Raw genomic sequence first — 27,977 nt, 5'->3', positions numbered from 1 at the left:
ATCCTGATCACATCCCTGACAGCATGGGCTGAGGCCCAAGAGGTAGAGTCAGAAGAAGCTCCAGAGGAGGGAGAAAGAAGGGAGGATGCTAGCTCTAACCACTCAGGGGAGGGAAGGCATCTGAGCCTAAGTGAGGATGAGGAAGTACGGTCCTCAGTAAATACAGTCACTAGGGGCAGATCCAAAGCTAGTGGTGGGAAGGGGGTCCTTTCAGGAGGAGAGAACCCATCCATCAGAGAAAGAGAGCTGGAGGCCCAGCTAGCATACATAGCTTTGGAAGCAGAGAAGCTGGCCCTAGAAAAGAAAAAGTGGGCATACAAAGAGAAAAGAGATGGAAGCAGCGATAAAGAAGCTGAGGTGTCCATGGGTGGGGGAGTTTGCCCCAGATTACCCAAGGGGGTGGTTCCTGCTTATGTAGAGGGGGATGACATAGATAAGTGGCTGGGGGCCTTTGAGAGGGCACTCCAAATGAGAAGGGTTAGGCCTCAATACTGGGGTTCCCTTTTGTGGGAGTTGGTCCCCAACTCAGGGAGGGATAGGCTTCTGACCTTAAGGGGGGAGGAGGCAGATTCATACCCTAGTATGAAGAGGTGCTTAGCCAAGAAGTTTGGTCTGACCCCAGAGCAATATAGAATGAAGTTCAGGGACACCCAGAAGGTCAGTACCCAGTCTTGGGTTGACTTTGTGGACATTTCACTAAAGGTACTAGAGGGCTGGATTATTGGTAACAAAGTAGATACTTATGAGGGGTTATACAATCTGATCATGAGAGAGCACATCTTGACCAATTGTACCCAAGAAAGGTTACGCCAGCATCTAGTGGACGCTAAGCAGACCAACCCTAGAGAGCTAGGGGAGGCAGCTGATGAGTGGTTGAGAGCCAGGGTGGTTGTCAAGTCCGAGGGGGGAGACTCCAAGAAGGGGGGGATAGGTCCCCAAAAACCTAAGGAGGGAGGTGGTAAGCCCACCACAGAGACTCCCTCTGTACCCCAGAACCCTAAGAAGGAGGAGAGTAAATCCCACTCCCACTCTGACAAGCAGAGACAGGGAGACCCAGGGTTAAAAAAACTCTTGGACAGTAGGGCTTGCTTTGACTGTCAGCAGACAGGTCACTTCAGAGGAAATGCAGCCTGTCCAAGGAAGGTGGTTAGCACTGGGCTGTCCAGTGTAGCCATAGAGGAGGATTCCTCAGATGATGAAGTCCTCCTAGCATTGTGCTGGGAGACAGGACCAGATGGTAGGCTGGTGATCCCTGAGGGTGGGAGTAGGCGCTTCCACCACATTCAAGTGAATGGGATCCCTACCACTGGCCTGAGGGACACCTGTGCCAGTCACACTATAGTGAGTGACCGGTTAGTGACCCCAGACATGTATGTCCCAGGAAAGACAAAGAAAGTCAGGATAGCCACAGGGGAGGTCACCTCCAAACCTGTAGCCATAGTGCCCCTAGAGAGGGAGGGTATCCTTGACTGGATTAGGGTGGTAGTCAGTGCTGACCTTCCCCTAGATTGTATCCTGGGCAATGACCTCCCAGAGGTGAGTCTGGTCACAGATGGGGTGGTCGCCCAGGGCGCCCCCCCAACCCAAAGTCCTGGGGAGTCAGTCCCTACAGTTAGGAGACAGGGGTCCCCAAGAAAAGGAAAGAAGAAAAGGAAGGGTAGGCCACTCTTAAAGAGAGTTCCAGGGAGCCAAGGGCCTTCTGCCCCAGTAGGGGGGGGAGCCCAGAGTTGGCACTGGTGAGGCCTCACCTGACCCCAAGGAAGTCCTGAGTAGTCAGGCAGCTGTCCAGATGCAAGGTGTTGCCCCTGCACTGACAGAAGGGAGAGTGGAAGGAGGGTGTCTGCCACAGGAGGTGGTAGCCCCCCACTCTAGACAGCAAGAGGGGTGCCAGGACCCCAAAGATGCCCCTAAAGCAGCTCAGCCACCTGTCAGTGGAGAGCTTAGGGTGTGGTTCTGGGTACTGACAGCTGTCAGTAGCCTCTGCTGGGTGCTAGCCTTCCTGGCAGCACTGTACTTGGCCTGGGAGGCAGACCCCAGGGCCAATAGCAAAGTAGGCCCCCTGACCCTATTGGTCATGGTGGGGTTGCTCAAGTGTTGGGTGACCTCTTTGGGTAAGCTAGGTGTTGCCCTAGCAAAGTTTGGAGTAGGGGAGGTGGGCACCTCACTACCCAAGTTGGCAGAGAGAAAGGAGGAAGACCCCCCTAGAGGGAAGTTTCAGTTTGAGTTGGGTCCTTTTACTGTTGGGATGGCTTCACTACCCATAGGGAGTGACCCTGACAGGAGGATATAAGGCAGAGTAGGCCCTGCAAAGGGACAGCCAGTTTTCTTCACTGTCTTCCTCGCCTAACAAGCCAGGAAGACTCTCCCAGGGTTGGGCTGAGTCTCCTGGGCGTGTGGGCTGGGGGAGGGTTGTGTGAGAAAACAGGGCTGATTGCAGAGGCCCCATAACTTTTTGCCCCCATTTTCCTCTTTTTGCTGGTGTTTTCCTGACTTTGATGGTGCCCTGGGTACTGCTAACCAGTCCCAGGGCCTGTGCTCTGTGTAAAATGGATATGCAAATTAGGCTAATTATAATTGGCTAAGTTAACCTACCTATAAGTCCCTAGTATATGGTAGGGCATGTAGGTTTAGGGACCACAGCATAGGTGGTGCACACCTAGGTGCACTGCTGAGGTGCCCAGTGTCATTTTAAAAGCAAGCCTGCCTTGCTGGCTGCTTTTAAATTAAAGTTATATGCAAATTCGACTTTGGAATTAAAGGTACTTCCAAAGTCTTAAACTACATTATTTTTACATATAAGTCACCCCTAAGGTGTGCCCTATGTGCCCCTAGGGCTGGGTGCCATGTAACTATAAGCAGGGACTTTATAAAAATAGGTTTATAAGCCCTGGTGAGGTAAAAACAGCCACATTCGTTTTTCCCTCATTGAAGTAAATGGCCTTCATAGGCTAGAATGGGCAGACTTTATTTTAAATTGTAAAGTCTCCTTAAATGTTACATACCAAGAATTTGGTATCAAATTAATTGTTGTAATAAATCCCACAACTTCCAGTTGTTGGATTTAATATAACTTGTTCAGGTAAAAAGTTTAGACTTTACCTAAAAAGTTGCCAATTTCAGCTCTGCATTGTTTTTGCTGCTGTGCTCTGATTGGCCAGCCTGCAGCAGCTTCTGCCAGGCTGCCTTGATGAGGTGTGAAGTGGCCTGACTTCACACAAAGGAATGTGCTTGGGGGAGAGAATCTCCCCTCAGCAGATGGTGAGGCAGGAAGGGGGAGGGCGGCCAAACTGGTCTTCAAAGGCAGAGAAGGACATTTGGAGCACCCAGCAATACCCCCACATCCTGCAACCCCAGACAATTAGGTGCCCCCTTGATTAGATTAGGAGAGGGCAGGAGAGGGGTGTGTTTATGATTTTTAGCCACACCAGTGGGTGGGCTCAGCCAGATGTAACCTCCAAAAATCAGATTCATCCATGTTGGATTTTTAGAGACTGTTGCCTTCTGGGATGGATTTTTGCCACACTTCCCAGGAAGTGGTCATCACAGGGGGACGACCCTGTCCCTGATTGGAGAACCAGGACCCCCCTGCTTTTCACCCAGGAGCAAGGATAAAACTGGCAGACCTGCACCCACACCTCAGATCCCCTCCAGAATTCAACAAGAAAGGAACTAAAGAAGAAGAAGGACTGCCCTGCTGGACCCCTGGCCTGCACCTGGAACCTGCACTCAGAAGGACTGCACCAGCTGCACACTTGGGCTTCACCACAAGAAGGACTTTGCCTGGCTTCAACTGGTTCAAGGAGGGACTCCCTGTTTGCTACAGGTGAAAAATTGCTAACCAGAGTCCCCTGCACCAACTCCTGAAGAAAGCGACCAGCTGACCACTGTCCAGTGGCCAAAAAGGAGTTTGCGCCAGGTGCATTCTGGGAGTTGAAGTCCGCACCCCCCAAGGACCATCACAGAACTTCTGGACCCTTGGGGTGAGCTGTGGACCCCAAAAGAACCTTAAAAGAACATCTGGGTGAAGCCCCAGAAGTTTGGAAAAGATTTGAGAATTTTTGGAAAAAAGCTCCAGAGAGGGACCGACCCGCCGCGGAAATTCTAGCCGGCTTGCCTCAACCGCGACCCGGCCTGACTTCGTGGTTCGTCCCGGTAAAGAAAAACATCCAAAAAAGAGACTAAGTCCGAAGGTAAAAAGTTGACTGGGACCTCCCAGCCATCGTATCCGAGAAGGGCTCCATGGACGTCGGATCAAGATCCAGGTTTACCCCGGTCGAAGGATTTTCATCTCGAAAAAACGACTAAGTCCGAAGGTAAAAGTCTCCACCGAGGAAACCCACATCGCGTATCCGGACAAGGGCTCAAGGAGGTCGGATTCAACTGGCAGGTTCGTCCCGGTGAAGAAAAACTTCAAAATAAAGACTAAGTCAGAAGGTAACTTTTTAACCGAGGCCTCCCGCGACCTGTAGCCGAGCAGGGCTCCATCGCGGTCGGCCTGAAAGTTTGACTTTGCCCCGGTCGAGGTGCAACCAGATGACCCGATTGGCGCTTTTTGTTTCTAAGCTCTAAAAAAGTAATAATTCTTTAAAAATTCATATCTCCGGTTCCCCTGAACCGATTTTAATCGTTTTTGTGTCATTTTAAAGATAAAAATATAAACTATTTTTATAAATTGGTTTTGGATTTTTAAACTGTTTCCTGTGTTTTATTTGATTACTGTTTTGTGATATTTGAATGCTTTACACTTTGTTTCCTAAGTTAAGCCTTGACGCTCGATGCCAAGCTACCAAGGGTTGAGCTGGGATTAATTTACTGAGACCTAACTGTACCTAGGTGGAGGTTAGTGGCTTGTTGCTAGGTATAGGTACCTACCTGCCCTACCAATAACCCATTTTCCAACACAAAGCAACTCTTTATATGGATATATGAATGTCTTTTGTAGTCATTTTTCTTTCATTACATGAGGCTGGCAAGACAGAGTAAGTCACCTTTAGGGCAGACCTACAAACAGGAGAAAAGGATAGGTAAACCCAAATGATGGTCACTTCAGAGGTGTGTTCTCTGTCCTATTATTTTCTGTCTTTTATCTCTAGCACTCTCTCAACATAAAGTGAACATGACCAGTCAGTGACTATCTCCCACTGGTTTCTGCATCCATGTTATTCTAGTGGTGAATACCTCCCTCGACAGTCTCAATCCAGTTTGTAGAGGCAGCACCAGAAACCACCACTTCCTTTACTATTGTGCCAGAGTAGGACACGTGTCTGGGCGATAGACAGAAGATGACCCTCCAATGATCAGCAATGAAATAAAAGTACATTATGCAATATATTGTGGCACTATTCTCCTTCAGCATTTCAGTATTCATCTTATTCTAGAAACACCTGTGTGCCTCCCTAGGCAGTCTGATCTAATTAGTCTTCACATTATTTCACAGTTCAATACCATTCAAGTGAGGGAAGCTGAGTTCGACAGTCTTTGAGTAATCATTCAAGTTTTTGTAAATTGTTTTCAGTCAAATTACTGCTCAAAAATGTCTGAAAAAAATTATTTATAGACATTTCATTCTTGTTGGATGTCTTCACGAAAAGTGGGGCCCCTACTTTAAAGGTGTAGATCATGCTGCTTCTATAGTTAATTGTAGCACAAATACCAGCCAGGAAGCCAGGAAGAGACCTGCTGACCATGAACTCAGACTACTCCTTATTTTTTTATGACAGCACTTCTTTCTGCTCTATAGCACTTGTTTTTTTTGCTAGGAATGCTGGTCTCTGCAATCTTATCATTGTTGCACTGTCCATCATTTTAAAGTACGTGGCAGGCTCTATGACACAAAGTCTTTGTGTAATCCTTCAAGTAGTTCAAATTTTTCAGTTTGAATACGTCTCAGAAATTTCCGGAACAAATCACTATGAGTATCTCATTATTATTGGAATGGTCCAGGAAAAGGGTATTCCATACATTTATAGGTAAAAGTGTTCTGGTCATGGGGCACAGATCATCACGTTTGGTACAAACACCACCTAGGAAGAAATATGCTGGCCACAAGTGCCTAAAACCGCTTAACAAGGCCCCCCAACTCGAGAGGAGAACTGACGAGTATGGCTGGGGGACATCCATCCTATGGTCGCGGTGCTTGCTCCGGGCAACCGGTTGGCCGGGGGTGGGAACTAGCCACATGAACGCTCCACTGGAAGCAGTAATGTGCTTCCGGGGTTGCGGGGTCGGACCACGCCTCTTAAAAGGAGATGCAACATGGTAAGCAGCTCTCTTTGTTTCTGCTCGTCGCTGAGGCAGCACTCATTCAAGTGCCGGTGCCCTCACACCCAGTGCAATGGCCAGATTTTCACGCCCTGCACACCCCAGAAACTGCACACACCGAGATCAGCCTTCCCCACCCACTATCCCCAGGGCACGGCGGTCAGGGGCGGGGCGAGCAGGGGCTGGGGTTTGTTTGGATTGGGTAGAGGTATGCCTTTTTCCCCCTTTTTTGCAGGAACCAAATCAGGATTGTCAGATGTTATGTATTTGCTTAATGCCATGATTAACACTCTACCTTTCTTTCATCCAACCGGTGTATAGATTTTGTGATATTTATGCAGGTTGGTGGGTGAGGTCATGATTGGTGGGGACATTTCGGGTCCCTTTAAAGCATCCCTTTATACCAAAATAACATCAACGTCACTGGACTCTCCAAAGTGTGCTGGCAGCAAGTCGAAAAGGAGTTTGAGGTGATGGGGAGGGATTGAGGCGGTCGCTGACATGCGGGCTTTACCTAACAACAACTCACACAGGTGCACTTGGAGTGAGCTAGCAGAGGCCCTTAGGGACAGGGAACTTGGTTGTAGAGGGTGTCTGAAGTAGGGATCCTAAGGGAAGCTGGGCCCTCTGCACAAGAGGTCCTGAGGGGGATAGCTCTCAGTATGGGAGACAGAAGGTGGGAACCTTCTGGACGTTTAAGAGGAAGAGACACACAAAACCATTCATGATCTCGCTCGAACAGTTTTGTTGGTTGCACAGGATCAAACTGGTTATGGTTAGGTAACTCCCATGTACTAGAATTTCTGTTAAGGCTTGGTCTCATTTGTGAAGAAGATGTAGATAATGTGGTTACTATGCAAATGTTGAGATATTAAAATGTTTGTATGATTGTGTGTAGTAAATAGGGCTGGGAGACTTACCACCCCTAACCCAAAGAGCTACTGGTCCACCTTTTTTGTCATTTATAATGCTGGTGGTTGTGGGGAATAGGGGGTGGTTTCCCAAGGACATTGGCATATTCTTGGCCTTATTACCTAAATGCAATATAGACTGAACATATATGGACTACAACGTGGGGTCAATGTGATAGCAGGAGGCAGCAGGGGGACTTTAAGAAACAGCATCCTCGGGTCACAGGAGGCAGCCCCAGGATCAGCTTCACCATTGGTGTTGTTTGGCGCTGTAAAGCACGCTTTCTTTCCATGCTGTGTGGGTCAACTTGATAGCAGGAGGTAGCAGGGGACTTCAAGAACCAGCATCCTTAGGTCCCAGATGGCAGGCACAGGATCAGCTTCACCTGCAATGTTGTTTGGGGCTATAAAGCGTGCTTTCTTTCCCTGCTCTGTGGGTTATCGTGATAGCAGGAGGCAGCAGGGGGACTTTAAGAACAGGCATCCTCAGGTTCCACTGGGCAGCCCCAGGATCAGCTTCACCTGCAGTGTTATTTGGCGCTATGAAGCGCGCTTTCTTTACCCACTGTGTGGGTCAGCATGACAGCAGGAGGCAGCAGGGGGACTTTAAGAACCAGCATCCTTGGGTCCCAGGAGGTGGCCCCAGGATCAGTTTCACCTGTGGTCTTGTGTGGCACTATAAGTAGTGCTTTCTTTCCCCCTTGAGTGGGTCAACGTAATAGCAGGAGACAGCAGGGGGACTTTAAGAACCAGCAACCTTGGGTCTCAGGAGGCGGCCCCATGATCAACTTCACCTGCAGTGTTGTTTGGCAATATAAGGCGCGCTGCACGGGATGTGAGCTGGCCGCAGGATGGGCCTGTCCTGCACCCAACAGCACCAGGAAGAGCCAGGGCAGGGCCACCCGTCCCCCAGTTTCGTAGACCGCAGGAAGCATCTGGAGTTTTATGAAAATCGATGCCTGTGTTCATGTTTGTTTTTTCACCTAACCCAGTGTTCAGTCTTTGTCTTCGCTGTATTTGAAGTACTTGCTCGGCCTGATGCGTGACTTAAAGGACTTATAGCTGGACTGGACCTGTTGTGTGGAATTGAGGCAAACTAATAAACTCGTTTGGTGTTTTTGTTGCCTAGCTTGCATACTTTTTTAGTATATCATTGTATTAGTCTATACGGATTTGACCAGGAGCCTAATTGCATTTTATTCATATACATCAATTTTTGTACTTAGAGTGCAGTTGATCAAAGAAAAGGAATTTGCCATGATAAAGCGGAAAGCGGTGGATGGCCCTCTGGGGTCAGGAGTGTAAAGAAAGCCCCTAGACATGCGGCAGAGAATTGTAGATTGGCTGAGATTGATTAGTTAATCGAGGAGGTGGAGGGGCTTCTTGATAAAAATAAACATCAAAGGAAGCTGGCAAAAGGGACTGCATCAAAGAGCAAGACAAACGGGCTTGACCATAAGGGCATTAGGCCCTTTCTTAAGCAAACCATAAAGGTGGGGACTCCAAACTCTAACAGCAAGGCCCATTGAATTAGGGATGTGTCCCCCCACCACTGACTAGCTCGCCCCCCCTTGAAATATTATCCTCTGATTGTGTGCCTGAGCCATTAACAACTTTAACACCTATAACTAATAATGTGCAATGCTCCAATAGATTTGTGGTACTGAATACCTTGGAGTCTAATAAGACAGACATTGCTGTACCCAGGCCATTCCTCAATGGAGAAAGTTCTTCCCTTACTGAAAAGGTACAATCTTTAAAGGGTGAAATTTTGCTGTTACAAGATTGTATATGTCATCTGGCTGATAATATAAATGGGAAATTGGATAAACTATCTACTTTGGTTATGAAAATGAATAGGACAAAGGAAGTATTAAGTGATAGGCCAGGACCAATATCGACAAATCAGCCCACAACTATTAGAATACATCAGCATGAGAATATTGCCATTCGCGCTGATTGCAGCGGTGAAGCCAAAGAAGGTTTTGTTTTGTTGAAAACCAGGAAAACAAGGGAAAACACTTTGAGGGGTCAGAGCAATACGCAGGCAACGGAGGCAGAGTAACTTACAGCACAATCAGAGGGAAACATATTTGGGAAATATCTCTATTACTAATAGAAGAATGGGGGCAATGATGACCATTAAGAACAATATGATATTTACATGGTTAATGTTCCCAAATTGTCATATGATGGGAGGGAATCACAAGAAGCGCTTATTAAGGGAAACGTCCTGAACAACGCGTTGTGAACAACGCAGACGTTTCCAACGAAGTGTAACCACGCCTGCCTTTTTCTCTGCCTTCACCATGCATGTGCTGAACTACACATTAGAATGTTTAAGGCAGAGAAAAAGGTAGAGTGGATCGGGAGAGGACGGGGTCAGGAAAGTGGGGTTGGGGCAGGGTTGGGGGTAGTTTTTAGGGGTGGGGTGGATAAAGGGCTTGGAATAGGGGTTGGGCTATTTGTTTTTAAGGGGTGGGTGGGGGGTTGCGCAGGGTTGGGGTAGTTTTTAGGGGTGGGGGTGGATAAAGGGCTTGGAGTGGGTAGGGGTTGGGCTATTTTTTTAAGGGCAGTGGAGGGGGTGGTTTTTTTAGGGTGGATAGGGAGAGGGCGCGGTCAGGTAAGTGGGGATGGGGCAGGGTTGGGGTAGTTTTTAGGGGTAGGAGTGGATTAAGGCTTGGGCTATTATTTTAGGGGTGGGGGGTCGGGGATAGTTTTGTCTTTAGGGGCAGGGTGGGGGGTCGGGGTAGTATTGTTTTTAGGGCAGGCGGGGCTCGGGTGGGAGGGTCGGGGTCAGGGAAGGTTTTGGGGCTCAAGGTGGGTGGGGGTGTCAGGGTAGTTCCATTTTTAGGGGCAGGGCGGTGGTGGTAGTTTTGTTTTTAGGGTGGGTGGGTGGTTCAGGCTAGTTTTGCTTTTAGGACGAATGGGGGGATGGGGTATTTTTGTTTTTAAGAGTGGGGTTGGGGGTGGGGTAGTTTTGTTTTTAGGGCAGGTGGAGGTCAGGGTAGTTTAAGTATTGGGGTGGGTTACTTTTGGGCCTTAGGGCAAATGGGGAGGTGGCATGAAGACCCACGCATGCTATTCCCACACATGCCTTTACTAGGCATGCTTTTACAATGAAAAATCGTTGTAAAGGCAAGTGTGGCAAAGGCATGCATGAAAACAACATGATCATTGTTCCAACCACGTTGTTAAAGCATGCGTGGTTCCCGCATACGTTGTTCCATCATACAACCTCTTATTAACAAAGCAATCCATTGGATGAGACACTCTAGAGGTTGCAGGTCTGTTATAAGAGAAGATATCCTCTATGCAAGGCGTCTCAGCAACAATAATAGATATTATTACACAATGGGGCTGAAACTAAGGTCCCAGTTTTTGGAGGAAGGATTAATATCACCTGAACTGAGATTCCGGCCTTCTAAAATGAGGCAAATAAGACTAAAACTTCATGACTCAAATGAGCTTAGGCTCCAAGCTGCCACCAACCTCACACATGGTCTGATAGATGGGCAGCAGGAAATTGACTAACAAGAGGGAATGACAATTAAAGCAGGGACTCCCCATATGATTTTTGATAGAGAGTGGGACAGTAGGCTAGAAATGAATATTGAAAGCAATGACGAAACTTCCTCAGAAGCCATTCTAAATCCTCAACCAGCTTGGCTTAGTCAAAAATGTTTGGAGAGTTAGCATAAAGCTGATGTTGATGACACATTTGGGACGATCATGGTAGAAGTAGATTGTATAAGAATATTGTAATGGAATGTTGCTGGGATAAGGGCTTAGCTTGTAGACCCTGAATGGAGTAGCTTTATGGACTTGTATCACATAATACTCTTGCAAGAGACATGGGCTGTTGATCAAGTTCATTCTTTACGAGCTATTCTAAAAATGCTATCCCCTAAACTGCAGGAAAGGCCACAAGGGGCCTTTTGATTTGGCTACAGCTGAATCTTTTTCCCTGAGTAAAGGTTGTTTGGTTGGAGAGCAGAGATCTTCCTGGTATAGAAATGAGTATGAGGTACATTGCCATTGTGAATATATATGTAAGGTCTGTTCCCTCAAGTTGTTTTTCCGCCACAGTTGACCAACTATTGGATACGCTTGGTATATACCACCATGGCACATTAAAAAAGATAGCTGGGGATAGCAACACACAAATAGCTTCAATGATGGGCAAGATTGAGTCCAATGCCCAAATGTTTAGATCTGGCCCTTCAAATGCTGCTGTAAAAAAGTAATCTAATGTTGCACGACAACTATCTCAGTTGGTTTAAGCACATGGTATGAAAATAGTAAATGGGAATACAAAATCTGATTGTCCCCTGCATCCAACTTTCCAAAGAGGGGTGACAACAAGTTACACAGATTATATCTTTCTGGATCAACAATTATGGCTGTCCTAATGGATTTGGAGATAATCACAAGAGCAGATAGCAACCATCAAACACTAAGTACTATGATGGAATCTTGTGTTTTTAGAAGTACAAATTTGAAACCAACCACCAACGTTGACACGTTCCATGTTACTATTAACAGGAGGAACCTAAAGTGGCTGGTAGTTATGCATAACAATATGATTTTGACACAAATCTATAGTTTCTTTGAGAATATGCTTCTTCCACTAGTTAATGAGAATAGAATCAGGGAAGAACACATTTTCCCAATCTGCATACCCAATTGATGGATCAAGTTAGTAAATTATTCATAAAAACAGTGAAGAGAGGAGCTTGCCAAATATTACCCACCAGATGGTACACTAAAGAGTGCCAGAATGCAAAGGATAGTCTCCAGGACAGGAAGCAGTTAAGCCAGGCTGTCAGGTACAAATAGCTATAGATAGAAAGACCTAAAAAAATCATTTTGTTAGAGGTGAAAAAACAATGGGAAATCATACAGTGGGAGAAATTAGCAGAAGCTCTCAAACTTGGTGATGCAAAAGCTTACTGGAAACGTATTTTGGAAGGAACACATATTATAGATAGCCATTTAGAGTCAGTAATTCCCCCAGAAAAATGGATGACCCATTTCGAGGGTTTATATACAGAGTGGAGCAATAAAAAGGGCAATTCACAGAAATACGACTGTGATTTATTAAATAAGCATAGCAATCTATCACGGTCAGCCTGTATACCGGTTAATGGAGGTAATGAGGGAGGGAGGTAATGAGGTTTACCCTCTCTGAAACAGCTAACGCCCTAAAACAGATGAAAAGAGAGAAGGCTTCTGGATTAGATGGTATCCCAGGCAATTTGTATCTTTCCCAAACTGTGTTTGGGTTACCTATCTCAATTCCTTTAGTAATTCTATCCTCCTTCTTGGCAAGGGGTGGTTATAATCCCAAAAAGGGGGATAGAGATGAGCCAGCTAACTATAGGGCCATAAGCCTAATAGAGACCAGAAAGAAAATCTTTTGCAGGCAGGTCCTGGCTAGACTTCAATCCTGACTCGATGAGAAATCAATTCTTGTAGAGGAACAGGCAGGTTTTAGAGGCAAAATTAGTGCCCTTTATCAGGTTTTTCGTTTCATTATCATTTGTTGGAAATATATATCTCTGAGGCAGGACCCCTTATATGTCGCATTTATAGATTTATGAGCAGCCTTTGACCTGGTACTGAGAGATACACTTTGGGGGGTTTTAGGAGCTTATGGCATTCCTGGCGACCTTTTGTGGATTTTGAGGTCTCTGCATAAAGACACACATGCAAAAGTCAGATGGAACAGAGGTGGGGACCTTACATCTAGGATCCCCACAAAAAGAGGAGTTGGGCAAGGGTGCGGGCTAAGGGTCAACATTATTTAGTCTGTATATAAATGGCGCAGTGAAAAGGTTTTCGCAGGTTAGGCATGATGTGCCAAAAACCGCTGGAGTCTCTGCCCAACTTCTTATGTTCGTGGAAGACACGCTTCTAATATCTAGAACCCCTATGGGGTTACAATGCAAGCTGGATACCTTTGCAGCTTTTTGCCATGAAAGGGGATTAGAAATAAATCCGTCAAAGTCCAAATTTATGGTAATTAACCTGCATCAGTCCTTCAGAAGTAAAGTGACAATTTGCTGTGTCCCACTTGAGCAAGTTAACATTCATGACTATTTGGGGGTAAGGTTGGCAGATAATATACATTGGGGACCCCAATTAGATTAAAGTAAGATCATTCTTTTCCAGAGAGCAATGGCCATAGGGAGAAGATATAAAACAACTGGAGAGGGTTCAGTGCCGCCTGTTCTAAAAGTATACAGGGCTATGGCTGTGTCAGCAGCCACATACTGGGCAGCGATATGGGGTTATACTAATGTAAAGATACTGTCACAGACAGAAAATACGTTTGTTAGGGCTCTGTTCGATCTTCCTATGAGTGCACCCCTCTTACCATTGAAGTATGATCTGTCTTTAAATAGGATTCATCATTCAATTGCCTTTAAACCCCTTCTGTATTGGGTAAATATGTGGTCATCTGGGGAATCTCCTCCCAATAGGTAATATCTAGCTGAATTAGTACTTCTAGATCCACAAGCACAAACACACTTATTAAAACCGGTAAAACAATTAAGTGACAGGCTAAATATGGGGGAACTGTGGAGCAGGCCTTGGTCAATGGGAAAAGATGTAATTCAGAAATTGAAAAAGCAATACTGGGTTCACATTGCACTAAAGGTTTGGATTGAACAGAAGGATGGGAGTCTGTTAGCGCAGTTCTTGTTACACAAATGTATTCCTGTACTTGAATTATATGTTGATAGAATGTTTCCCTTCCAAGCAAAACAACTCTATGTCTTGTTCAGATGTGGGGTTCATCTCCCAAAAACTTTTACTGTAAAATGGGACAAAGCAGCTTGTGAATTAACTTCTCGTCCACACTGCCTCTTGCATAGTGAGTCTGAGGCAGACTTCTACTTTTTTTGTCCTCTATATTCCCAGGCTCGGAAAAAGTGGAAAATTCCACTTTGTAAACTTACGGGTGTGAGACATCATTGCGAAATGCTACGAATCTTAAAGAGTGAAACACAGGGAGTAATAATGTTTGCAGTCTCATATCTGCACTGGGCATGGAGGCTTAGACTAAGAGTTAGCATCCCAAAGGTTCAGAAAATGTCTGGGCCGAAGCTGACTCGGTTTATTATAAGGCCTGGTTTGGTATTTCACAAAGCGCGTAATACTTCACAGTGAAAATTTTGTGTACATACTAGATACTGACAACTGTAAGATTTGTGTATATATGATCTTATTATGTATATGATTTTATGTTATTTTACTTATTATGATATGCACTTTTATGGCTTTCAGTTGAAATTAAGTTTTTACTACTAGTAGGAGCTGGGAACGCTCATTACTATTTCTTTTCAGAGCCGACACGATCAAATGCTCCCTTCCCTTTCCTACAGAGTATTCGTGTACAATGGAATTTAAAGTATGCATGTGCAGTGATGCGTCTTACCAATCAATGCCTAATTTTTTATTTTTTTTTGCAGTTTTTACAAAATTTATACCGAACAGTTTTTAGCTCTCTTCTTGCATCATAGAACTGTCTGACATTGCTTCCTGGCTTACCGCTATTTGCAACAACTGCCAGGCAATGAGACCTGTATCTGTGTAAGCTCATTTCTTCATATGGGATTGCGCTAGGGTAAATTGGATTTTTTTTTTTTTTAACTCTTTCATGTCTAGGGCAAACTGGATTTTGGGTTTTAAATTGTTTTATGTATTTTACTCAGTTGATGGGATGTGCACTACATGTTTTAAATTAAAACCATTTTTTTATGGCAAAACAGTATTTTTAACATCATTTTATGCACTTGCACTTTTCGCCTACTTAACACACTTGTGTTTTAACTATTTGCATACTTGGTTTTTGTGCTGATGTATACTTCTATGGCTGTGTTTCAGCAGAATAACATTTTTGTGATTCATATGGACTACACTTTTGATAAACAATAGGAATAAACTAGGAATGGGGAAGTGGAGCAGACATTTTTGAGAAGTAGTTAAGACTGCAAAAATTGAAAGATACGAAGAACTTAACAATGACTGTGTGGCACACAGCCTACTTCGTAAAACAGTATTTATTGTGGATTAATCATAAGAGTACAGAAAGGAGAATGTTTGGCCAGGCTCACATGTGTGCCTAATGAAATGCAAGTGATGGAGTGCTGAAGGAGTCTGTGCCGCAACATGATTGAAAAGTAAATCATATTTGCGTTGTCTTGGACAGTACCGTAGCTTTAGGCAGCAGCCTCACTTCCAGAAGACAATTTTTGAAAATAACAAAAAATTACTCTGGGAATTCAGTCTTGAGCAGTGTGAGAAGGGCAAAAGATTGAGCTAAGAGTCATGGTGGCTGACAGTTAGATAAACGTCTGGATAAAATGAACCACACAAAAACAATAATGCATGATCACATTTGTACTGGGAAATCTGGCAATGACTGCCATACGTTTAATACTGCATTACCACCACTTTTCCAGGACTGCTACTCTAGTACTGGCCACACAGTACCAGCAATTCTTGAAAAATGTGCTATACTATCACTGAAACAGTACCAGCACTTCTCAGCAGGGCTGCCATACTTGTAGTGAGAGCTTTCATGCTTTTAGGAAGGCAGTCTGGTGTCAGCAGAGTGACTCTACTGGTCATTGACTATAACAAAGTTTTTTGGAATGCTAGCTATAGATGTAAAGGGCAGTACCAGTCTTTCCGAGCATGGATGCTATTGCTTTGGTGAGACAAAACAATAACTTCTTTGCAGGACTGGCATTTGGTAAAGGAATTCCAGCACAAAAAAATTAGTATTGTCTCTTCTCAGCAGAGCCACTATACTTAGGGCGGCATTGGCAAAACTTCTAAACAGGGGAGCTAATTATTTAATAGACTATTGCCATTTCCCAGCAGGGGTACTTGTAAGACACATCGCCATGACTTGTGAAGAGGGCTATTACATGTCTAATGAACTCCCCCAACACTACTCACGAGGGCAACTACATTTGTAGGAGACCGCACCAGCACCTGTGAACAGGGAAAGTACATGCCTAATGGCTGCACAACACCTGCCATGATGGCAACTACACTTGTAAGAGACATCACCAGCACCTGTGAACTGAGCTACTACATGTCTAGAGGACCGACCCAACCCTCTCATGAAGGCTACTACACGTGTAGGAGACAGCACCAGCACTTCTGAATACAGATGCTATATGTCTAACGGCTGCTCACCACTTCTAATGATGACTAGTACGCTTGGAAGAGACAGCACCAGCACTTGCGAACAGGGCTGCTACATGTCTAATGGCTGCTCACCACTTCTTATGATGACTACTATGATTGTACGAGACAGCACCAGCACTTCTGAACAGGTCTACTGCATGTCTAAAAGACTGCCCAACGTTTTACATCAGGGCCAATACACTTGTAAGCGACAGCACCAGCACTTCTGAACAGGGCTACTACATGTATAGAGTACTTCCCCAACACTTCTTCTGAGAGCTACTACACTTGTAAGAGACAGCACCAGCACCTGTGAACAGGGCTATCAAATGTCTAGAGGACTGGCCCAAAATGTCTCATGAGGGCTAGTACACTTGTAAGCGACAGCACCAGCATTTGTGAACAGAGCTACTACATGTCTAGAGGACTGTCCCAACACTTCTCATGAGGGCTACTACCCTTGTAAGAGGCCGCATCTGTGAACAGGGCTACTACACGTCTAGATGACTACCCAACACTTCTCAGCAGGGCTCGTCGCGTATGTTCTCATTAGGGTAATAAGGCTACTGGATTTGGGTGGTAGGTTCGCCTAGGTAGTGGGTACTGAGTACAATTCCACACCAGGTGACACCTGCCGGCTAACTAGCAGCGCCCTATCTCTGACCAAGATGATTGTGGCAACCGAGCTCATTGTAAGATAGACTCCCCAGGGAATTGTGGTACATCATATCACATCCTGTTCTCTCAGTTACCAAGATCTCACTCAGGCAAAGACAACGGAGGCAGAATATATTTGAATAAGCATTTATTAAAATATCTGCATCTTAGATAAAAGCAGGTGGATAGCAATAATGAGGATGATGAAAGACAATAGGAGCAGGCATGTGACTAAAAATGTAAAACACAAGAACAGTCCTACCAAGCTATCTAAACAGGGCAGTGGATCATCCCTCATACCTGAAGAAGAGGACTGAGGTCTAAAGAGACACAGTCCCCATCCAATTCAAGGCTCGGCCGTCTAAGCAAACAGCTTGCAGGAATCAGCATACAATTGCGGTCACCTGGCTGGAATTTCCATCTAACTTGTCTGGGACTAGGGGTGTTTTATAATAAGAGAGCTGACATTCTAAGAAATGGTCCCCACGTTTGAGTATGTTGTTTTCTGTGAATGCAGGAGACACAGCATACCACATTTGTCGGCAACCCTATCTGACTGTAGCCTTGGAGAAAGCACAAAGTGAACTACATGTACTATTAAGAACACAATGCTTTCCAAGGCGATAATATAGAGAGAAATAAAACAGCACCGCCAATGAAGCTATCCTGGAAAAACAAAGCAATGCAGTGTAAAATGTAATAGGGTAAAAGTGCACAGTGGCAGGCCTAGTCAGATAAAACAACGTGTCTAAAACATAACTAAAATAGCTTTACAACAGGCTGCTACTCATGTAGGAGACATCACCAGCACTTCTGAACATGTCAGATGCAATATGTCTAATGTTCTGCCTCAACACTTCTCATCAGGGGTGTCAATTCTTTTTGCTGCCTTCCATTTTAAGTAAAAGGAACTGTCACATTAAGAGTTACTAAAATCTCATGACTTGTATCCATGTCAAGCAGGCTTTCAAAGGAAAACACTAGGAAATGTCTGAGCTAAAAGCCGAACAAGCGATAAATGTCTGCCACCCACACCCTGCTGTGTCACTTTTTGCATCCTCCAGCTCTTGAGCTTTTCTCACATGGTTGGCAACGAAGGACAGGACACAGCTGTCAAGTGGAAAGATGACCTGCCAGTCTAATTATGATTTTTAAGTTTGTATCTAAACCCACTCTAGACGTACTTATGTTTGACATACTAAGTACTTGTGTAATTCCAGTAATATTGTGGAGGTGAATGGCTGACGTCTTGCAGAATCTCTGCCACTCTTTGTACTATGTAGCTACTGCAACACACACTCCTATGCCATTAAGTGATGCACTACATCCTATATTAGTCTGTGTAATGTAGCTTAGAAAATAAACACTTCAAAAAGAATAATTCATGAACAAATTACAGTTTCATTTGAATTCCATCCATTCCTTCATCAGTTAGCTTCTAACAGGTTCAACATGAAACCTAATCAAGATATTATCGTGCATCTCTACATTTCTTGCAAGGTACATTATTTTATTTACATTTCAAGCTAATAATTCATATTTGCAAATAGACAAAGGGGCAATGACTACTCAAATGCAATCAGTCTCACAATTATAAATTGAGAGAAATAAAAGCTCTGTGGAACTGCTCCCTGCTGTTTATGCGTGTATAATAAATCATTACAGCAACATCCACATTAGAACACAATACATTTAACAATGCATAACAAAATCCTACATTGTACCAAAGGTTCAGTCTTCCATTGTCCTAGGTGCTCAAGGCCATCTTCTAGAAGGTATAGAGGGGCATATTTACAAGCCCTTTGGTGAAGGGCAGCGCAGGTCAGCGCAGCAAGTGACCTTGCTGTGCTGCCCTGCGCCACATGGAAAGGGTAGAACTGCACCATAGTTACAGATATGGTGCATTTCTGTCCTTTCCTCCTGCACTGGCACACCATTGCTACCTGGAGCCAACGCAGGCACCCTTGCACCGTGGTGCAAGGTTGTCTGCATTGTCAGCAGGATTGTTCTTGTGCAGGAAAGGGCACCTTGCCGCACAAAAGCAATCCTGGAGGGCATTTTCCTCTTTGTAGGGGTGCTGCAGAATGTAGCACACTTAGAAAGAGGAAATAACAAGGAGAAACAAATATATTTCTCCTCGTTGTTCCTGCCCTGGGGAGGAGTACAGTTTTTACGCATTCCAAGTTTTACAGATTCTTGTAAATCTGGGAATGCGTAAAAACCCATGGGTGTTGCATGGGAACGCCCACCACAATGCCCATGTTATGCATCCCTGATGCAGTGTAAGGCAACACAATGACTTGCGTCTTACAACTTATATAAAAAGGCCATGAAAAGCCATGCAAAAGGGACCTGCACTATGCGCTGCCAGTGAGTCTCAAAAAGTGACTGCACCAGCGGCACACAGGGCTCGTAAACATGCTATAATATCCCTTGTGAAATATCATCCAACAAAACATCTCCTACATATCCAACTAGCATACTATTACTATAAAATTTAATTTCTCCATGTGGGGTTCGTTTCTGTGAAACAACAACGCAATGATCTGAACACTGGGTGGCTGCCTTAATTTACGTGGAAGTTATGAAAAAGGGAAAAGAGAAGGGAAAAAAGAATGTCAGAAGGCCTGCACCAATAAAAGCAGAGTGCTCAGTGGGCCACAAGCCAGGGGTGTAGTTTCAATTGGTTCAGCAGATGCAGTGGTATCGGATCCCAGAGGCCTAGAGGAGCCCTCTGAATCCTGATTATTGCTGTATTTTACAGTTCAAACAGCAGCCAGGGTCCCATGTCCTTCCTTGCCCTAGAATCTATGACACATTGGCTACACCACTGGTGTTTGAAATGGGGTCTCCAGTTGGCAGTGGTTTGAACCCTGCCAAATAGGGACCCTCACTCTAGTCAGGGTAAGGGAGACACACAGATAAGATAACTGCTGCACACCCACTTGGTAGCTTGGCACAAGCAGTCAGGCTTATCTCAGAGGCAATGTGTAGAGTATTTGTACACATACACACACACACACACAGTAACACAGTGAAAACACTGCAACAGTACTCCACACCAGTTTAGAAAAATAGGCAATATTTATCTCAGTAAAACAAGACCGAAAGGACAAAAATCTAACATTCACGAGTAAAGATATGAGATTTTAAAGAATAAATGTAGTATAGCGCTTAAAAACACAATAGCTCCAACTTGGGCAATCACAGCGTATTGACTGAGTCATTCCCAACAGTCCGATGATACTCATGAGGGAGTGAGGGCCAGTCACGTAGTTGCACAGACCCTAGGTACAGTATCTTGGAAAACGATGAGGAAGCAAAGATGTTTCACGGAGTCGAGGAGGTGAGGCGTCACTGGAGCCGGTGTGGCATCGGTTCCTTACTGTTACCGGGGAGGTGAGGCGTTGGTTCCTTACTGTTAGGCAGGGGAGGTGAGGTGTTGGTTCCTTACGGTTGCAGGGGAGGTGATGTGGCATCGGTACCGAGTGGTCGATTCCTTACGACAAGGCGGATTCGATTAATCCAGCAGGTCAAGATGCGAAGTGTCAACTTTGCGGTGTCGCAATCACACCACGGGGCCAAAGGTGCTGCGGCAGAGTCGAAGTCAAGTGTTATGGACATCGGCGATACAACACTCAGGAATCACATTGAGGAGAGACTTCAATGGAGCTGCTGAAGCATCTGGCCAGCGGTGTTGGTCACACTCATTGCACTCAGCGGGGACCATGGCTCCAGTGCAGGCAGCAACATGAGCTTGGTTTCTTCTTGGTTGCACCAGAACGCACTCCAAAGGGCCCAGGGACTGGATTCGGCACCATTTGGAAATTCAAGACTCTCAGCAATAGAGCCCAGGTGCTGGCAGATGAAGTCTTTGATGTACTTGAGACGTCTCAACAGGAGGCAAGCTCAGTCCAAGCCCTTGGAGAGCCCTTGGAAGCCGGACATAGAAAGCAAAGTCCAGTCCTTTCACTCCCACGACAGAAGCAGCAAGCAGCAGGCCAGCTCAGCAAAGCAACTGGCAGAGAGGCAGGCCCACCTACAGCATCCATCTCGCCTTCCTGGCAGAATGTCCTCAGTCCAGAAGGATTCTAACTTTGTGGGGTCAGCGGACTAGTACTTATACCCATATTTGCCTTTGAAGTAGGTAAACTTCAAAGAAAAATCCTGGTAGTGCATAAGACCCTGCCTTTCCTGCCCTGGCCCCAGACACCCTCCAAAGGGTTGGAGACTGCTTTGTGTAAGGACAGGCACATCCTTATTCAGGTGTAAGTGTCAGCTCATCCCACCACTCTAGCTCAGGAAGACCCACCAGGATATATGCAAGGCACACCTCAGCTCCCTTTGTGTGACTGTCTAGAGTGAATTCACAAACAGCCAAAGTGTCATGCTGAACAAGACGTGTATTGGTAACCATTAAGCAAGAAAATGCCCACTTTCTAAAACTGTCATTTTCAAACTTGCCATTCAAAAACCAACTTCACCAAAAGATGTATTTTTAAGTACTTAATTTAAAGACCGCAAACTCCATAGCTCGATCTGCTCCCATTTGGAAATTACACTTAAAAGATATCTCAAGGCACTCCCCATCTTACCATAAAGGCCTTGCAACTGTGAAAAACGAATTTAGAAGTATTTCACTATCAGGACATGTAAAACACATCATTATGTTTCCTACCTTTTAGATGCACTGCACCCTGCCTACGGGGCTGCCTTGGGCCTACCTTAGGAGTGACTTACATTTAGCAAAAGGGAAGATTCGGGCCTGGCAAGCGGGTGCACTTGCCAGGTCGAAATGACAGTTTAAAACTGCACACACAGACTGCAATGGCAGGCCTGAGACATGTTTGCAGGGCTACTCATGTGGGTAGCGTAATCAGTGCTGCGGGCCCAGTAGTAGCATTTGATTTAAAGGCCCTGGGCACACCTGGTGCACCATACTAGAGACTTAGTGGTAAATCAAATATGCCATCCATGGATAAACCAATCACTAATACCATTTAGACAGAGAGCACTGACACTTTAGCACTGGTCAGCAGTGGTAAAGTGCCCAGAGTCCTAAAGCTAGCAAAACGAAATTCCAGTGGTGGCTCTAGAAAATGGTGGGGCATTAGCTCGCCTGACATCTAATAACAATGCGGGGAGCGCGTCAGTCTGGGGGGGGGGGTGCACACATGATGCTTGAAGTTCACACTGAGACCGACAGGTGTGCAGAGCTCTTGGGGAACTAGTGCGCACAATCATGATTCACAAACACACAACAGCCTAGGGTGCGCTTTACATGAGCAAATACATAACTAAATAGACAAGTATTGCTGAAGCATGGTTGTACAAAGATATATCTTAATTCATCTTTGGATCCAGGATGCCCTGAGGACTTTCCATAATGCTTCATACAAGTCTATGCAGGGTCCATGCAGCTAAAAGTCTTTGTCAGACCCACTAGGCACCTAAACGTCTGGTGCCACCAGGTGTTCTGCAGACTGTCTCACAGTTTTCAACCAAGAACTGTTTCCCTGGGAAGTCCTTGAGTTTACCTCTGCAGTCTGCCCTCACTTGTCAAGGCTGAGTGCCAATCCTCCATTCACTAAGGCAGCTACTGATAAAGAGATGTGCTAAAAAGCCTAAATAGCACGCTTTTCAGTCTTGGTGGTTGCAAAAATAAGCCAATGTTTGATTCAGTTTCAACAGAGTGTCTGCGTGGCTTGGATGTGCTGGACAGGTCGGTCGGGCAACCAATTCACCAATTCACGGATGTTAAGCTGGCCCAAGTCACCAGGGTGCCCTGCACAAAAGGACACTAAGCATCGTGGGACACGAATGCCCATAAGGACCACTGAACCTACAAATTCCAGCTTGCTTTGTGCTGCTGACTGACAAACCAAGACTGGCTAAAAATACTCACACTCATGAGTGATGTTGTTGTCAGCTATACCACTGCAGAAAAGCAATGTCCCTGTAGCATAGATGGTAGCAGTGCGGGCGGTACAGCGGCACCGAACGTAGTTGACCTTGTGGTTAAAAAACTATGGCCCTCATTATGACAGTGGCGGTAAAAAAGGCCTACCACCGCGGCAACAGCCGCCAAAAGTCTGTCGCTGTGGCTACCGGCCATCCGCCATATTATGACCATAGCCAGAATTCCGCCAGAAGGACGGCGGAATTCCGGCTGCAGTTAATGGTGGCGGATGGTGGTAAGGTGGCGCTGCTGCCAGGAGCAGCACCACTGCAGTAGACCGCTGCAGACTGTAACATGACCCATGATACGGCCTCATTGTCCTGCCGGAGGACCCCCTGAAATCAGGTAAGTTGGATGCTCCGGCAGGGGAGGGTGTGGGGTGTGTGGTGTGTGTGTGTGTGGGTGGATGTGTATGTTTGTGTGTGCGTGAATGCAGGTGTGTGTTGCGTGTCGTATGTGTGTGCATATGTGGACATGTGAGTGTGTGCACTGTGTGTTGTGTGAATGCATGTGTGCTTGTATGTATGTCAGTGTGTTTGGATGTGTGTGTGAATGGATGTATGCATGAGTGGGCGCATGTGTGTATGAGTGTGTGTATGAGCATGTGTGATGGTGTGTGAAGGTGCGTGTATGTTGGGGGTGGGTCTGGAGAGGGAGGGGGGTTGGGGGAAAATATGGGGAGGGGGACAGGGAAGATCCCTATCAGTGACAGGGAAGGAATGCCCTGTCACTGATTGTGCCTACCGCCCTGGTTTTCATGGCGGTAAGGAGGCCACGAAAACCATGGCGGTAGGTGAGGTCATAATCCCGCGGGCAGTATAGTGACAGCCGCCTGGCTGAAGACTGAAGTCTCCAGCCTGGCGGCTGTTACCGCCATGGCGGACGGAGTGGTTCATTGGTGGTTTGGCTTGAGCCAAACCGCCAATGTCATATTGTGGGGAAAAGTACTGCCAGCCTGTTGGCAGTACCTTTCTCCATAATACCGCCATCCGCCAGGGCCGTAATGAGGGCCTATGTGTTTGCAACGGATGCTGAGGGGCAATGCTACCAGCTCCCACTGATGGGGGTAAGTGGCATCTGACCTTTAAGAGTGCACTAGGCCATATATAATTTCAGAAGGAGTTTTCTTGTCACTGCTGCACGCACATCTTTTCAACGACAGGCCAAGTGGGAATTTTAAGGAAAAAAACAAAACAGCACCCATTATACCACAAAACTGAGTCAGCACTGCTGCCTCTTCGGAGGCAGTATTCCTTCCACTCCGCTTTGTTTTGTGACAAAAGTGAGCGGACATCGCTATTTTTCTGTGGTACTGATTTGGAAGAGAAAGGGACGGACAAGACACAAATGGGCGTTCAGTTTAATCTTTGAGATATGCTTATCAGTGGGGTCACAGAGCCTGCAAGGTGCGTGACCCTAGAAAGAATTTCATAATCCATTTGGGAGCACACCAAATAAAATAATTATAAAATATACTGTGGGGTGTGTGTGCAGCCGATGGAAAGCTGTTTCAAACATAGGGATGTTGTTGGCTTTGACTGAAGCTCTCCTTCAACGATACAAATGTTCGTTATATTTTCAATTATTTGCCGTTGTCGGGATGTTTGGTATCCTAGGCAAAGTGAAAACATTTTCTAGCCACACCATTTTATCTCTGCGACACAGGTTCAAACGTTTCAGATGGACCTATGCGTATCTGCGGTCACAGTGTTTTCCGCATAATTATGGATTTAGCACACTTACCACGTAATACTTCATCTGCTATATAGTTTGCAAATTTCACCAAAAAGTTTCTAGTCAAATAGGCAGATACTGGCAAACATGGTGACGCACTGCTCTGGATGTTTGATCAACAGGTATTAATGAACAGCCTTTGCCCCGACTGTGTTTAGGTGTGTGAACGCGCAAAACCGTAATTAACAAAAATAATCTCACCTTGGTCCAGGTCCTCTTTGCTTGGCAAGCCAACTCTTCAAATCCACCCTCACCATGCTCGCTGCCTGGCTGCACTGAAGCGCTGAGCATGCAGGGCATGCAGAAGCTACGCATCACACACCTCATCCAATTAAAGCACTGCTCTCATGCTGTTTACAACAGTAAACAGCATAAGAGCAGTGCGAGTATTGGCTGGGACAGGGGATACAGCGCTGGGAAAGCCTGAACTACGCATGTCAGGCTTGCCAAAAGCACAATACTGTCCAACCTGACATGCGCAGTTAAGATACAGAGCACTGGTTGGTCCGTGCAACAAACCACACCTAGGAGCACAGCACACATTGCCTGCCAGAACATAGGTAAATAAGGTATTTGAAGGTAATTGCTCGCAGGTAGCGGGTTAACTCCCTAACGCTCCTATGGAGAAACCGTCCCTGCTAAGTTCAGCACATGATCAAAAACAGGTCAGAAGCCAAAATGTTTGGGGATAACCCTGCAAAATGGTCCATTTCCACCAACTGCCACAAGCTAAGAGCTTCTACCAGCAGATTTAGCAGACGTGCCGCTATCAGAAAGAAGGAGATTCCCCACCACTAAAATATGTGTAGAAACTTCATGATTTCCTGGTGTGTCTGTCGTTTTATACAGATATCTGTCATTATCAAAATGAGCACCCAAGTCCTAATGTACACTGCAGTAGGTGATACCTAATGTAGACCTTGATGTATCTCGAATCCTACGCGCAGCTGAGGGAAAGGCTTGTCATTTAAACATAGGCACATGAGGGCTGGAATCTGTGATGGCATCAGGCCTCAGTGAAGTCTAAAAATAAGAGTGTCTACATATTTGGGGTACAGTAAATCAGGCAGGATTTCCAACACCACAACTTGAAACACTCCTTCTTGCCACTTTCACTGCACCACTGTGCTACCTCCCTATTGATAAAATCGCCCGACTTACACCAGAGAGCACATGAGGCATTTTTCACAAATAATACGATAAATCTGGACCCTTAGGTTTAGTGCCACACATGAGGGAATGTATGACATTGTCGAATTCACATGCATTCCGAAAGTATACATTTTTGGGGGGTTTATTTTCTTATTTCACCATGGGAAACTCTTCCTATAGAGCTAAAGAAAATTTAGGCTGGAAACTTTTGTGGAAAGAAATTTACTACTGCACTTGTAAGGAGCAGTTCAACTTTATCCAGTGAGGAACGCATTAGTAAACACCTTGAGATTTCCCACAAACATGTACGTTTGTGGGTGCGCACAAATCTCCAGGGAATTCCACCAACGAAAATCCCCTCCTCTCCTATAGGAATAGATTCAGCATTGTGTGAGTAAATCCATTTAGGAGTTCAAAACCAATTTGAATTTCGAAGCCGAATGTACAAAGACGAATAGCTTTGCATGGCATCTGGGTGCCAACTCTGATCATTATCTAATAGACAAATGCACTAGAGTGAATGGGAAATAGTCCTTTGTTAACCTCTGTCTTCATATTGATATCTGTGTGCCCTTCTTAATCAGAATAATTTCAGGAAATGGTATCACTTTCTGATTTTCCTGATGGTGTCACAGGAATCACAGGCTTCAGGTGCCACGAGGCTTCAGTGGTCTTCCCACAGCACTGTTCAAGCTCAGACCGAAGGCCTGGGTACAAGCTGTTTTACATCTCTATTCCTTTATAGGGTCTATTGCGCAGATCTGACCTTCGCGACTCACCAGTGTGCTAGTCCCTTCCATGTAAGGGGTGCAAAGAATATTACTAAGAGTTTTTGACTGAGTACACTCCTTGACTGCAAAGAAAAGCTCTCTGGTAAAGTCACATTGCAACATCTTCAGGAATGGGTTGCCAATTAAGAGTGTTAAAAACATAACACACCTAACTCAAATACACGTGTAAGAAATTGGGTTATTGGTTGAGGGGTGGAAGCCCCACTCAGAGAACAACCACAGACTTTGTCAGGGTGAACCACAGCAGTCACTAAATTAACCTATGCTAAGCTCTCTGGTAGTTTAGAACAAAAAAAGTCATGTTTAACTTAAAGGCAAAGTGTAAAGTATTTATGCAGCACAGATACAAGAATAAAGTGAAAACACAACACAAGAATAATCCCAATTCAAAAATAATTGTATAAATGTTAAAAAATAAAATAAGACTGGAACAACAAAAATCCAATCTGTAGAACCAGAGATATGCAATTTCAAAGTTTATGTAGATATAGCACTTAAAAGCTCAAAGTGCCACAAGCGCTCATCAGATAGTGCTCAACCAAAGGTAAAGTCACAAGTTCCGGCCTACTATGATAGAGTGCGGCCAGGATACTGGGACCAGGTTAGTCCCACTGAAAAAGTTACCTTCCCAAAATCAGAGTGAAGAGTTCCATTCATCTTGGAGGAGGTCCCGAGGAGCAGGGAGAGTGTTGCAAGGCGGAAGGATACCTGCGCTGTGGGGGTGATTGATTATGTGCAGAAAGTGACACCTTCCAGCACAAAAACAATCACGAGAGGTGTTTTCTTCTTTCTATGTGTGCTGCAGAATGTAGCACACATACAGGAAAAAACGAAGAGAAATAAAATATTTCTCTCTGTTGCGTCATTCTTATGCCACCCATGAGGTGGCATACGAATTTGAGGCATTCCCAGACTTAAAAATCTGAAAATGCATCCGATTCCCTCCGGTTCCATGGGTATTGCATGGGAACACACTAGGCAACACTCATGTAACACCCCTTTCACACAGTGTTATGCGTGAAAGGGGTCCATATTTATAAGATCATGTAAATATGAGCTGGCACACTGCACCACCAGAGAATAAAAATAAATTACACTTCTGCGGCACAGTGTGCACGTAGGGCCTCGTAAATGAGGCCCTCTGTCCCTTTATTCATTGCTAAGAAAGCTCTGCTCCAGAATACAGTGCCAATGGAAAATTGACCCAGACACCATGCTGTTGGATAAACGTGTCTCCAGACACAGTCCCAGGTAAAAATGTGTTCTGACAAAACAGAAGGAAATTATTTTAAAAGATACAGGGCC

At 45.3% G+C, this 27,977-nt stretch overlaps 1 protein-coding gene across 5 annotated transcripts in view; it reads right to left on the bottom strand.

The window, feature by feature from the left end:
• ARHGEF4 (Rho guanine nucleotide exchange factor 4) overlaps positions 1-27,977 on the bottom strand; it is a 1,288,638-nt gene that overhangs the window by 1,107,394 nt on the left and 153,267 nt on the right. The window lies entirely within an intron of this gene.

The sequence above is a fragment of the Pleurodeles waltl genome, chromosome 11 (genome assembly GCF_031143425.1).
Source record: "Pleurodeles waltl isolate 20211129_DDA chromosome 11, aPleWal1.hap1.20221129, whole genome shotgun sequence".
Taxonomy (NCBI): Eukaryota; Metazoa; Chordata; class Amphibia; order Caudata; family Salamandridae; genus Pleurodeles; species Pleurodeles waltl.
Note: the sequence above shows the minus strand (reverse complement) of the source record. Positions and strands in the feature narration are given on the sequence as shown.